Source organism: Anolis carolinensis, chromosome 1 (genome assembly GCF_035594765.1).
Source record: "Anolis carolinensis isolate JA03-04 chromosome 1, rAnoCar3.1.pri, whole genome shotgun sequence".
In the NCBI taxonomy this organism is placed as follows: Eukaryota; Metazoa; Chordata; class Lepidosauria; order Squamata; family Dactyloidae; genus Anolis; species Anolis carolinensis.
Window position 1 is genome coordinate 354,297,599 of NC_085841.1, and position 12,031 is coordinate 354,309,629.

Below are 12,031 nucleotides of genomic sequence, written 5' to 3' on the forward strand. Positions count from 1 at the left end.
AGACAGCCTCTACCATCACAATCCTTTGCCAGTAGCATCACTCAACTTGAATGAGCAATTGGATGATGAAAGTTTCCTTGCATGTGTGAACTGTCCATAACAAAGTGGGAACTGGAGAGCACTGTAAGACCTGATGGTAATAATCCATGGATGTCATCGGCATCCATGGACTCCACTATCCACAGCTTGAACATAGTTCCCACTCAAATTTTGCCATTTTATACAAGGGGCACCATTTTACTACACCATTGCATATAATGGGACTTGAGCATCCACAGATGTTGGTTTCCATAGGCAAGGTCGTGAAACCAAACCCAAGCAAATATCTAGAGCATATTGTATGTGAAAGTGAGACCATGTATCAACACTCCTGCCACTCCAGTCATACTCAACTGATTTTAAACTGGCATACAGGCAAAGGCAGCTGTTTACATGGCAGCAGGATTATGAATTTGTTATAGATTTTTGTTTAAGCGTTAACTTTAAGTCCTAAAGTGCTGAACCTTACCCCACGTTCCCAATAGATTCAAGACCTTGGATAGCTTCCCTAAACTTCAGACCCCAAACTGGAGAATTCCCCATTCTGTTGATATGTAAGCAACTAGTTACTATTGCATATACCATACATGGTTGGTGCTAAGGATGGATGCTCCCAGCACCTCCCAGAAAACCTAGCTAGCTGAGGGATTGTGAAAGTTATAAATTCAAATACTAAATGTGTGAGAGGTTTTATTGACAGAAAACATGTTATCTGTATAAAGATCTATATTCTTAGTCTCCTAGATTTTCTGCTGGTTATACTCTACTAGCTTTAGGACTAAAATAGATAGCTTACAGATGCTTTCAGGCTAGCAAAACCAATGTTGAGTGGAATTCTGGGAGTTGTAGTCCAAGATCACTTGGATGGATCCATATTTTCCGCTTTTGGAATTCTTTCCTGAACTTGAAATTTGGATTCTGGCTTCTTCTGACAAATAGATAACTCATCTCTTTCCCAAAGAATATATTTTGGATGCTTTTGAATTCCAAAGAGTGCCGCAAAGGATATATAACACAATATCCATTAGATGCAGGCAAGCAATGCGACTTCTTGGCACTGGAAATCAATAGGTCCTGCATAAAATTGCCTGGAGTGATTTAGGATCAGGCATGCGTCTCCCTCTTCTGAGCTTAGGTCCATTTGGAAAGACGTTAAAATTAATTAAAGAGTTGTTGAAGAATGTCATCCACCAGTGTGGTCTTCATCTGGAAGCCTCGAGAAAACAGAAGGCAGAACTGTTAATGGCAGGAGAGAAGGAGAGATCAATTATCCTTTCATTGTCTAGACAGGTTTCAGACTAGCCATCACCCAGGAGAAAGAAAACATGGGCAAGATGTTGTGGGATAATGTTGCTGAGTTTTCCGTATGTTCTGTAAAGCATCTGTGTCCTCATGACATGTTAACACAAGTTATTTCTTTTAATGAATGGGACACTTCATGCTTGAGGGTCACACAACTGTGGCCTAAGAGGAGCAAAACTTAGGTTAGAGTTTAATGAAACCATTTGTAATATGGATTAAAATACATGACCCCATATCCATGGGACCACTACCCACTGCTTCTCTTATCCACATCTCATAGAATCCTAGAGTTGGAAAAGACCTCATGGGCCATCCAGTCCAACCTCCTCCCAAGAAGCAGGAAAATTCAATTTAAAGCACCCCTAAAGCATCCAGCCTCTGTTTCAAAGCCTCCAAAGAAGGAGCCTCCACCACACTCCAGGGCAGAGAGTTCCACTGCTGAACAGCTCTCACAGTTAGGAAGGTCTTCCTAATGCTCAGGTGAAATCTCATTTCCTGTAGTTTTAAACCATTGTTCTGCATCCTAGTCTCCAGGACAGTAGAAAACAAGCCTGCTCCCTCCTCTCTATGACTTCTTCTCACATATTTATACATGGCCCTCATCATATCTCCTCTCAGCCTTCTTTTCTTCAGACAAAACATGCCCAGCTCTTTAAGCCACTCCTCATAGGGCTTGTTCTCCAAACCCTTGATCATTTTAGTCACCCTCCTCTGGACACATTTCAGCTTGTCAACATGTCTCTTCAACTGTGGTGCCCAGAATTGGACACAGTATTTCAGATGTGGTCTGACCAAGGCATACTAGAGGAGCAGCATGACTTCCCTGGATTTAGACACTATATTTCTATTTATGCAAGCCAAAATCCCATTGGCTTTTTTAGCCGCATTGCATTGTTAGCTCATGTTCACCTTCCTGTCCACGAGGACGCCAAGATCTTTTTCACATGTACTGCTGTCGAGCCAGGCATCTCCCATTCTGTATCTTTGCATTTCATCTGACATCTGACAAAATTTGTCCTCTCTAGGGATTTTCTAGATCTTTCACCATGACTTTACGATATTTTTTGATATTATTTGATTTCATTTCAATAGAGTTCTCTATTATATATATATATATATATATATATATATATATTCAAATTTAAAATTCATTTTGAATAAATTTTCCCCCAATTCATTATTACCAATGGGCACAATTTTCAAAAGTCCAGGGCCAAGTGCTTTAGATTTGTCAGAGAAGCAGATCTGACCATGAATGTGTGAAGACATCCGCTTTTGAGAATTTTCCAGGTCCTTTCAAAGCAGGGGTATTTTTAAAAATCATCAAGCAAGACACATTTTTGCTACCACTAATATAAAGTACATATCTATGTAATAAAACTTCATTAATTTTTAATAAACATTTTTATTATGAAAGTAAAAGAAAAGACGATAATGTAAAGCTAGTAGGATATTTGACTGTTTTTGAAAAAGGAACGAATCAATATCTGGTTCGATGGAAATAGTTGCAATTCTCAGTGAGTTCTCAAGGTGCCCATAAGATGTTTTTATTCTAATTTTATTCTTTGTGTGCTTCAACCTTGAAAATTGTTCTTCACAAATGTAGGTGTCACCCAAAAGTGATGATATAAATAAGTCATGATTGGGAAGCAAGGGATATTTATCCCTGTGATGATCAGTCTTATGAAAGTTGAGTAAAGCAATAAAATTCACACACAAAAAATTGTAAAAAAAACATAAATCTTATGTTTTAAGTACCATATATACTCGAGTATAAGCCAACCTGAATATAAGCCGAGGCACCTAATTTTATCACAAGAAAACTGGGAAAAACATTGACTCAAGTATAAGTTGAGAGTGGTAAATTTCTGAAATAAAAATAGAAACCAATAAAATTACATTAATCAAGGCATTGGTAGGTTAAATGTTTTTGAATATTTACATAAAACTCTAATTTAAGATAAAACTGTCCAACTCTGATTAAATCATTATTCTCATCTTCTTCAATATAAATGCCCTTATGTATCCTTTAAATAATAATAGAGTAAAATAATAAATGTAATAATAATAATATCAGAGTAAAATAATAAATGTATTAATAATAATAAAAATAGAGTAAAATAAATGTAATACTAACAATAATAATAGAGTAAAATAATAAATGTACCATATATACTCGAATATAAGCCAGCCAGGACCCTCACTCGAGTATAAGCTGAGAGGGGCTTTTTCAGTCCTAAAAAAAGGGCTGAAAAACTAGGCTTATACTCGAGTATATACAGTAAGTTTATTTTGTGTGTGTGTGTGTGTTGGGCCACATTCATAGTCATTCTGGGCCACTTGCAGCGCACGGCAAGGTTCAGTAGGCTTGAACAAACCTATTTCAAAGCATACTTTTACTACCCAGTGCTTAGGACAAGCATACCGCACATGAAAATCCCCATGAAGGAATGGCAGTAGAATGACAAATGGAGACACAGCAGGCTGGGGCATTCCTGGAGACAACCCAAGGTTGTTGTCAGTCTCATCTCCCCATCTTTTTCCCTAGAGAGTCACCATGAATGTCAGGCGGGACTGAAACCAGGGGAGCAGGGCTTGTGAATAAGACCTGTCAAGTGCACTGTGATTGAAGTTCAGGCAATGAGAGGCAGAGACGGCTGAGGTGGGGCAGTGAACACCGGGTCACCCCCAAGGAGCATCTGTTGAGGCACGAGGCATATGGAGCCTTTATCTTTTCCAGGGGAGGCACGAGTTCTTTTTGTCTCCTGCCTCCTTCTTCATTGTGTCAGGAGAAGGGGGTGCAAAGAGAAGGAGGGAGAGACAGCTGCTGTCTCAAAGGCCTTTGCAAATTTGCGGCTGGCAGGAACGCATAAAAGGGTATATCCAACTAACTTTGCTCAACGTTGCTTTGTAATCAATAAGCTACTCAGAGATTTTCAAAGAGGATGGAAGATGCTCAGATACCTCAAACCCAACAGATCTAAATCATCCTTTGTGGCCAGGACTTACTATACAAACTGAGAGGAGACCTGCCATTTCTTCACAAAAACCGCTTTCTCCTTGTCTCTTTTTCACAAGAGCCATTGATATTTAACCAAACACCCTTTTCTTTGAAAGCTGGAAGTATAGGGCATGGCTGAACTAAGGAGTTTAACTATGAACGCAGGGATAAAATAAGAGTGCTGTATCCCCAAATAAGAAATCTGCTCTCCCAAATTAGTTGTGCCTTTAGCCTCTAAATTTCAGGGTTATCGGTCATTTAAAACTTCAGCAATTTTTAGAAATGTGGGCTAGGAATATAAAGAAATGGTGAACAAGGGAATGCAAATATAGCAAATAATAAGAGATTGGGGGATACATCAGCTTCTTATCAGCTTTCTTCATTGTCCATCTTTCACAGTCATACATAGAAATATAATGGTGTGATCGATTCTAGTTTAGTATTCACTTCAGGATCTTGCCTAGTTCCTTCCTTGCTGCCCTTCCAAGTTCAGGTCTTCTTCTGATTTCTTGGTTGCAGTCTCATTCTGTTAAAGACTGAACCTAGTTATGGAAAATCTTGAATTATTTCAATGTCTTCACCCTCCACTTAGATTTATGCAAATCGTCGTTGGCCATTATTTATGTTTTCTTAGTGTTCAGCTGTAAACCTGACTTTGTACTTTCTCCCTCGATTTTCTTCCATAATCTTTTCAAGTCTTTGCTATCTTTTGCCAGTTGTGTGGTGTCACTTCCATACCAGAATTCCTCCACTATTCACATCTTCTTCCTCCGAGCCTTACCTTGTTTTACATTTGATATGTTCAGCATAAAGCTACCATATTGGTAGATCATAACCAAAATATGATTGATTATGTACACCAGCATCATGGGGATTCAACAAATGTATTTTTTATACCATTGTATAAGGAAATATCCACTACCTCTTTGAGCAGTAGTTTCTCCTGTCTGGTAGCAATGGATCAACAAAACCTTTGATCATGTTGGTTGCCCTTTTCTGGACACATTCTAGTTTGTCAATATAATTCTTGAATTGGGTGCCCAGAACTGGACACATAAATCTGTGGATGCAATGCTCCTATGCCATCAACTCTGCTGAGCTGGCTATGTCATCTGAATGCCTGATCACCATTTCCCAAAGCAGTTACTCCACTCCCAACTCAAGAACAGAAAATGGAAGGTTGGTAGACAGGAAAAGAGATTTAAAGATGGGCTTAAAGCTAACCTTAAAAATTGTGGCATAGACACCGAGAACTGGGAAGCCCCGGCTTTTGAGCGCTCTAACTGGAGGTCAGCTGTGACCAGCAGTGCTGTATAATAAGAAGAGGCATGAATGGAAGGTGAAGGGGTGAAACATACCAAGAGGAAGTCGCATCAAGCCAACCCTGACCAGAACAAACATCCACCTGGAAACCAATATCCTCACTGTGGAAGAACATGTGGGTCAAGAATAGGGCTCTACAGTCACCTACATGTCCACCGCCAAGACACTATACTTGGAGGGCCATCATACTTGGACAATGAGGGATTGCCTAAGTAAGGAAGGAAATCTTTGGATGCAGAATCAATGGGAATAGAGGGTCCACTGCACTTAGTTAACTTTCTCATTCCTGTTGTCGCACCATGGGCCCACCCTCTGCTCATCTCTGCATCCACCTAATGGCTATAAACAAGGACAGAATTAAAAAGCTCCTTGTACCATTTCCCTTAGTCAATTAGAAGGAATCCTTTCATTTCACATTTAGTTAAGATTTCAGCTTTATTTCCAAACAGGGAATAACAACTGTGGTGGGTACCTAATGTGGTGTGTACCTAATCAGGCCGGGCTGTGGCGCAGGCTGGTTAGTAGCCAACTGCAATAAATCAAAATGACCAATAGGTCATGAGTTCGAGGCCAGCCTGTGTCGGAGTGAGCACCCGACCATTAAAAAAAAATATAGCCCTGCTCATTGTTGACCTAAGCAACCCGAAAGATAGTTGCATCTATCAAATAGGAAATTTAGGTACCACTTATGTGGGGAGGCTAATTTAACTAATTTATAACACCATAAAAATCATCCAGCAAGTTTGGAATGAGGAAGTATCCAAGGACTCATCACAGTGGATAATGAAGCAGCTGCTCCCCCTGTGGCTGGAATCAAGCATACCCTCAGGAAGCTGGAAGCTGGAGAAAGTTAAATTGCCTCTGTGTCTCTGTCTCTATGTTCATATGGCATTGAATGTTTGCCATGTATGTGTACATTGTTATCCGTCCTGAGTCCTCTTTGGGGTGAGAAGGGCGGAATATAAATACTGCAAATAAATAAATAAATAATAAATAAATGTATAACTTTTAAGGACATCACCAGGTGCTGCTCCTACTGAATGAATGTAGTTTGACACCTTTTAACTGCCAAGAGTTAATACTATGGAATCCTGGGAGTTATAGTTTTACAAGATCTTTAACTTTCTCTGCCAAAGAGTTCTGATGCCTATCCAAACTACAACTGCTAGGATTCCATAGCATTGAGCCATGGCAGTTAAAGAGTGTGTCAAACTGCATTCATTCTACAAAGTAGATGCACCCAGAAGTGGCAACTCGATATGGAAGGATAGGATATGCATGAACGAGACCCACTAGGATATATATCTTTGCAGTGAACGTAACAGGCATTTTGAATGAGAAAGATGGGCCTGTGAATCATCTCATGCATGGATGTGTTAGGGAAGGCCTACCTACCTACCACCCATCATTGTTGTGAAGATTAATCAGCGGCGCAGAACCATTCTGCATATGAAAGTGAGAGGTAAATAATAAAGAATAATGACGATAATATTTTGCCATCTTGCAGGGACGGAGGGATTAACGAGACAGAGCCGAACGAAGCATCCCTCCCTCCCTTTGAATATATGCAAGTTTTTGAAATATGGTTATTTAAAGATGTGGCAGGGGGAAAGTAGTAATCCAGAACTAATTACACAGCTGTTGAAAAGCCCAGTAAATATGTGTTACTCAGGGACATATAATACCTTTGATGTAGTTGTAATCCGACAGAAGTTATTATAGGTTTCCACAGCTGCAAAGCATTCCAGCTTAGTTGGATTTTCTCTCTCTCTCTCTCTTTCTCTTCCTCTCTTTTCTTTTGCTTTCTCTCTGTAGCAACTAGAGAAAAGCAGAAATGAAAATTGTGCTGGCAAAGCAAAAGAAAAATCTGCTGGTAACACACTAACATACAGCTTCAGGGAATGAGAGAGAGAGAAGAAAAAGACGAGGGAGAAGCAGGTACAGAAGAGCATTAACCTGTCGCAAAGCTTAAGAGCAGCTTAGGAGATAATAAAACCGCCTCTGAAAATCCAGGCCAGGCTCCATTTCAACAAGGCTTTGCCATCCAGACAATGCAAAGCTTTAAACAAAAGTGAAACTTTGCAATGGCGGATTGTGGAGATGCTTTGGTCCAGAACGGATCAAGCACATTAACAGAGAGAGAGAGAGAAACGCCTAAGAGGAAGACGGCCGAAACATTAAAATAAAATAGAAATGGCAAATGGGGATGACATCAAGGACAAGAGGCCGATAGGAAAAAATATTCAGCCTGTTATCATTGAAATTGATCAGAAAATGCAGGGAGATGCTGAGGATTTGTAAAAGGGGAAAGAGGGAGGCCAAGGGGGAGAAGTAACAGCTGGAACGTATGGCTGTTTTCATTCCCCCAGTGTTTCCGGAATTGCAGCTGAGGGATAAAGAGATTTCACACAAGCCCATCAGGCATTAAACGGATCATTTGCTGCATCTATTGGGCACTTCATAACACTCCACAGCAACGCCAAAGGCAGGCAGGCAGCTTCCAGAAGCGCCCAGGGCCTGAGACACTGTGTCTCTTAGCTTGACATGGCAAACGGAGGAACTGAAAGAGCAAACTGACCTTGCTGCAGGGATGTGACGATGAGTTGGTTTCTTGGGAAACAATCCAAATCCTTGTTGCTTCAGTCTGTGATTTTCCCTCTTTATTATGGATAGAGTTTGGAATATATATATATATATATACACACACACACACACACACACACATACACTAGCTTTGCCCGGCCACGTGTTGCTGTGGCTTATGCTTTCAGAGTGTTGCTCTTTCTTTACTGTCCCGATTTTAGAAATTATATTGTTCTGTATTATTATTAATCGCTTTGAATGTGATTTCCTGCTTCTTGACAGGGGGTTGGACTGGATGGCCCATGAGGTCTCTTCCAACTCTACTATTCTATGATTCTGTGATTCTATGATTACATATTATATTTATAATCTTATATTATCTGCTTAGAACTGGATTATATGAGGCCCCTTCTTCACAGCTGTATAAAATGCACACTGAAGTGGATTATATGGCAGTGTGGAGTCCAGATAATCCAGTTCAAAGCAGGTAACATAAGACTATAAATGGGTTATATGTGGAAGGGCCTTGAATCTACACTGCCATATAATCCAGTGCAAATTAGATAATCTGTGGAAGAGGCCTAAGTGAGGCCTAAGTCTGCCTGTCCCCTGGGCTGAGTTGGTTGCTACGAGACCAAGTGGGCAGAGATTAGGCCTCTAACTGGCAGCAATTGGATAAAAACAATTATTGCTCTCCCTCTAATTAGGACTTTATTTTTCTTTTCTTTTTGTTGTATCAACCTAGAGGCGTGGATGATGGGTTGTGTTGTCAAATTTCGAGGTTTTGTTGTTTTGTTTGTCGCCGTGATGCCATCACTCATTTATATATATATATATATATATATATATATATATATATATATATATATGTGTGTGTGTGTGTGTGTGTGTGTGTGTGTGTGTGTGTGTGTGTATGTATATATATACAGTAGAGTCTCACTTATCCAACATAAACGGGCTGGCAGAATGTTGGATAAGCGAATATGTTGGATAATAAGGAGAGATTAAGGAGAAGCCTCTTACACATCAAATTAGGTTATGATTTTACAAATTAAGCACCAAAATGTCATGTTCTACAACAAATTTGACAGAAAAAGTAGTTCAATACGCAGTAATGCTACGTAGTAATCACTGTATTTATGAATTTAGCACCAAAATATCACGATGTATTGAAAACATTGACTACAAAAATCGTTGGATAATCCAGAACATTGGATAAGTGAGACTCTACTGTATATGGACTAAACCTCCCCTAATAAATCTGGCCAAAGAATTAAATAATTTTCATTTTATTTCCTTTTCAGAAGCCCATTTCAGCTTAAAATATTATACATACATTTTCAGTTTTGATGTAGGGTGGTGTAATAGTTTTAGTGTTGGACTACAACTTGAATCATAGAGTTGGAAAAGACTGCAAGGGCCAGGCTCGTAGCCAGGATTTTGATTTGGGGGGGGGGGGGGGCTGAGTCTGAGTGAGACAGGAGATCTACCATTTATTTTTATTTATTTATTTACGACATTTATATTCCGCCCTTCTCACCCGAAGGGACTCAGGGCAGCGTACACAATTGGCAAAAATTCAATGCCTACACACATTTAAAACATAGCAATGAATAAACTCCAATTACAACACTTGAAACAATATAAAAATATAAAACATATAGTTAAAGTCCATTCATCCAATATCCTCGTACTGTGGCCATAAGTCAGTCCAGGCCATCTTTATCATTTAATCATCAAAAGCCTGGGCACATAACCATGTTTTCAGGGCTTTTCTAAAACTCAGAAGGGTTGGGGCTTGACATATCTCTGGGGAGGGTGTTCCCCAGCCGGGGAGCCACCACCGAAAAGACCCTGTCTCTCGTTCCTGCCAGCCGTGCTTGCAAAGCAGGCAGGACCGAGAGCAGGGCCTCACCAGATGACCTTAGGGATCTTGCTGGCTCATAGGAGGAGATACGTTCGGACAAGTAAATTGGGCCAGAACCATTATCCCAATACCGCATTGCATATGGGATATATTGAGCATGGTGATCAGATCGTGATATGAATAAACACGTACCACGTGCCACGTACTAGCAAGGCCTTCTCACGGACCATCCTGATAATTTGGGGGGGGGGGGCTGAAGCCCCCTCCCCAGCTACATGCCTGGCAAGGGCCATCCAGTCCAGTCCTCTGCCATGCAGAAACACACAATCAAAGCATCCCTGACAGATGGTCATCCAGCCTCTGCTTAAAAACCTCCATAGAATCATAGAATCATAAAGTTGGAAGAGACCTCATGGGCTATCTAGTCGAACCCCTTGCCAAGAAGCAGGAAAATCACATTCAAAGAACCTCTGACAGATGGCCATCCAGCTTCTGCTTAAAAGCCTCCAAAGAAGGAGCCTCCACCACCCTCTGGGGCAGAGAGTTCCACTGCTGAACAGCTCTCACGGTTAGGGAGTTCTTCCTAATGTTCAGATGGAATCTCCTTTCCTGAAGTCTGAAGTCATTGTTCTGCATCCTAGTTTACAGGGCAGCAGAAAATAACACTTCTCCAGAGAAGAACATTTCATCACATCACACCCCCAAGCAGGATATTTCATTGTCATCAGGAATTTTCTCCTAAGGTTTAGGCAGAATCTCTTTTCCTGCAGTATGAATCCACCGTGCTGTTTCCTAATCTCCAGAGCAGTAGAAAACAACTGTGGCAACTTTTTAAATATTTAAACATGGCTATCACATCCCCTCTCAACCCTCTCTTCCCAAGCTAAACATACTCAGCTTCCTCAGCTGTTCTTCATAAGGCTTGGCTTCCAATCCTTTGAACATTAATGATTGTCACCTTTCTCTAGACACATTCTAGCTTGTCAAGATCCTTATTGAACTGGAACTCATTAGGTGAATGATATTCTCTCACCTTCTGAGATGGGGTCTCCATAGTTTGGAAGCAACCTAAAGGCACATAGCAACAGCAAAGTGCTCAAAGAAAGCCAGTGTGGTTTAGTGGTTTGATTGTTTGACTAAGACTCTGAGAAACCAGTATTCAAATTCCCCATTCAGAACTGAAAGTTGTTGTGTGACCGTGGGCATGCCACACTCTCTCAGCCTCGGAGGAAGGCAATGCCAAACCTCTTTTGAGCAAGTTTTACCAAGAAAACTCCACAATAGAGTTGTCATTAACTTGGAAACATCTTCAAGGTATATAATAACAACAGCAGCAAAGTATTCAAGGAGGCTCTTTCAAATTATTTTTTCAAGCTACGACTCCTAAAAAAATATTTTTTTCCAAATTCTGATGGTCACACAAAACATGTCTAACAATGCTAAAATACATGCTCAAACACAAAATTATAACTGGAATTTGTAATGGTGAATGGCTTGCTATACCAATTGCAGCCCTGCCTGAGCAGAGCTAGTCTTCAGACCATTTTCCACACTCTGGTAGCCCTCTCATTTTGGATCACAGAGAGAAGCCTTTTCCAAACTGTCCATTTCAGAAGCTTGCGCTGGTGTAAAACTCAGCAATCGAATCATTAACCAGGACTGGCTGCTGTGTTTCTGTTGTACCAATGCTTCTCCATCTGCCCTTGCTGTTTGCGATTTCTGGGCCAGATTCAAACATGGGTTCTTGCCTTTGAAAGAAGTGAAAAGTAAGATGGGAAAGTGGAGCCCTGGAGCCAGCCAAACTGGGATTTGTAGTCAATAGTTCTCTTTGGCAGAGAAGGCTAAAGTCCTTGTAAAACTATAAGTCTGAGGATTCCATAGTACTGAGATATAGAAATCAAAGTGGTGTCAAACTG